This window comes from Saccostrea echinata, unplaced genomic scaffold, assembly GCF_033153115.1.
Source record: "Saccostrea echinata isolate AGI-Se365-2 ecotype Australia unplaced genomic scaffold, CSIRO_AGI_Sech_v1 ptg000001l, whole genome shotgun sequence".
NCBI lineage: Eukaryota > Metazoa > Mollusca > Bivalvia > Ostreida > Ostreidae > Saccostrea > Saccostrea echinata.
The window spans coordinates 28,649,218-28,652,418 of NW_026889750.1; positions in this window are offsets into that span (position 1 = coordinate 28,649,218).

The following is a 3,201-nucleotide window of genomic DNA, read 5'->3' on the forward strand; positions in this document are numbered from 1 at the left end:
TTTTACATGTTTCGATCAGAATATAATTTTATTTTGATCAATAAACTTTTTCAACACACTTGTGAGTTTGTTTATATTGATAATGAAATGATGAGGCATAAATGTCATATCTAAATACCCATGCAGCTATAATATATTATAGCTGTTTTGTTCGAACAAATATGTCAAAAATAAATAAAAGAATAATTTATGAAGCAATGCCGGTTGACATCTAGATGAAAATCAAAACGTTTGTACACGTAGAGTATAACGATGCGTGTTTATGTACAATTTAGATTTACTTTTATTCATGTAATTGATACATGTCTTAATAAATTATTATTCTCAAGATAACATCGACTGTTTTGATGATCACATCATTATTTATTTTCATAAATTATTTCTTTTAAAAATCGATTTAAACTTACAGATACTTCAATCAATGCATTCCGAAAATTATTCAGATAGATCATATAAAAAGATAATAGCAATGTTGATTTACAGTGAAGATAATTACAATCAAGCTGCGCTCTACTTTTATTTATTATTCTTTTTATATATGAAAAGCATGTTTATATTTAATCATTTGTTAATTAATTTCTTTATTTTTTTTCATTCACGTTTATACCAAATCGATCTTTTTTCTGTCTTCATTGGACATTGAAAAAATTCCTCTATCAGATCTTTATACAGGATACTTAAATCAGAAAATAAATTATTAGATCTATTATGGTAATTTGTAAATCGTATTTATTGTGTCTAATATTTACAAAAATACAATATCAGGAGAACACATTTTTAAATTATGAAACGGCATTTTGAAATGTCTACGCCTTGACATCTATTTTTTTAAATTTCCATGATCATTTATTAAATTATAAACCTATTGGGTGTGTCAAAAATAAGCAATGACCATCATGTATCTATAAGCATCAACCTGTTGAGGATCTGGATTTTTTTTTGCTTGTAGGATATATCCCCTTACCATGGTCACAGTGTACCTACTCAGTATACACTCCCCTTATATTTGAACCTTCCATACCAATCAACCAACTAACACTCCCTTTCCAACTCTTAGGTTACCTGGTCTGGACACGATTTTTCGAATATTAAAATTTCTAACGCCGGTTAAGAACATTAAATTGAACAATAAAAGCTTCGATGTAATTTATGTTATACATGTATTATGTGTTGAGAAAGTGCAATGGTAAAAACTCATATAAAAAGCACGAAATTTAATACTCAGAAGTTTGATAGTCGCACCAAAGACCGATGGTCTGCGCCAAAGTCCATCGCTGGTTTTGTTGCAAACACTGACATCAAAGTCTGATTGCCCGCCTCCTAAAGACACATAACACCAAAGTCTGATGGTGACAAAATGATTAACGTTTGTGATGACATCATGTCACATTACAGCGAGTAGAAATAGAAGCAGAAGGCTGTTCTGACGAAAGTCATGTCTGCGAAATACTGTATGTGTACTTAAACTAGCGGGCATCATATTTTAGCGGCTTTGGCGCGGACACCAATGCGCTAATTCATGAATACCGCTAATAAATCATTTATAAATACAATATATGGCAAGTTTGTGTGTAGCGCTAATTTATGAATACGCCAACCCAGTCATTGCGCTAAATTTTGAATACCCCAATTTATGTACATGTACAGTATATAAAAGAAACGACACACTTACGTTTTTTTCTAAGATATGACTTTAATTCAGAATGCATATGCAACGATCGTATTAAACTGCAAGTAGATTAAAAGTAGCATATTTTAATATCAGATACTTTGACTGGAGAAACAAAAATACGAGACTGTTATTTTCCTTTAAATTAATATTTGTAATTTAGTCATTAACTAACACCTAAATACCTTTTTTTCTCACAATTTAAGTCAGTTTCTAGTAGCAAGCTACTAGTAGCTAGCTTTACTCCCATGTCGTAGCCAGTCACTAGTAGTTAGCTTTATTCACATTTTAAGTCAGTTACTACTAGCCAGTTAAAAGAAGATAATTTTACCCACTTGTCGTAGCCAGTAACTAGTAGCCAGTAACTAGTAGCTAACTTAACATATCAATTTATAAATACTATTAATTCAACTGTTGCGCGTAATACACATAGAATGTAACTGAATAAATCCTATCAATAATCAAACTGTTGTGCGCATTAAATGAATTTGTATATTAATGACATCAATAAATTTGCATATCGATATATGATATATCAATATCGTATTCTCTGAGAAGATATGTGCGCTTGATTTGCACTTTACATCAATTGAATTCATAATACTGTCAAATTTTTCTACGGGAGGGGGATCCTAAAAAATTCAATGAAAAAATTGAAATATCCATAAAAATGCCATTGAAGCTAAAAAGAACACATCTAGTATTCACAGTTAGGTTAAAGACGCCCATGGGAAAATAATACACATTAAATAATCCGAAAAAAGTGAATACCATGTAAATTGTTCTTCAAATTGTAAGATTTATCAATCATCAGGAATTCGGCTATCTGCATGTCTTAGAAACACTGTAAGAGCTCAGTGATATGCAGATATTTTTTCGGTATAAAATTGATACTCGTTTCTCTAAATAAATTCCTTAACATGAAAAATGCCGGAAGAAAGTTTCTCATACTTGGGAAGTGACATTAAAAAATAAGAAGCATCGTCAAAATGGTATTAAAACACTTCCGTATAAAGCAGATTGAAATAGATAAAAAAAATAATAAAAGACTTATCGTACTGCTTGAGATTAATTATATTTATATGCAACAGAGAGAATTTAAAACCACTGAAAAAGATAGGCTGTAAATAACTGAATTTAAAAAATACAGTAAAAAGTTTAATTCACAATAATGGCAAACGTTTAATTAAAAAAAAACACCTTCGAGCAATTCCTTTTGTTTTACCTCTACAAGTAAAGCTTTTTTCAACAAGAGATTAAAAGATAAGCAGTATTAATAATATTACATGATGCGATTCGCTCTTTCAAATATGATGTCAGTTTAACACCTTTTTCCTAAAGTGCAGTTTGAAGTATGTGCAATATTGGGAGTTTCATGGATATTTATTTCTTGTTCAGACATGCATTTTAAATGTGTAAAAAAGAATATTCAAATAAAGAGTGTTTTCAAAGGGGGTCATTATGACCTAAAATTTCTAAAAGCTGTAAAGAATGGCTTAAAAAAATACTGATTGGGATTTTCAATAACTTGG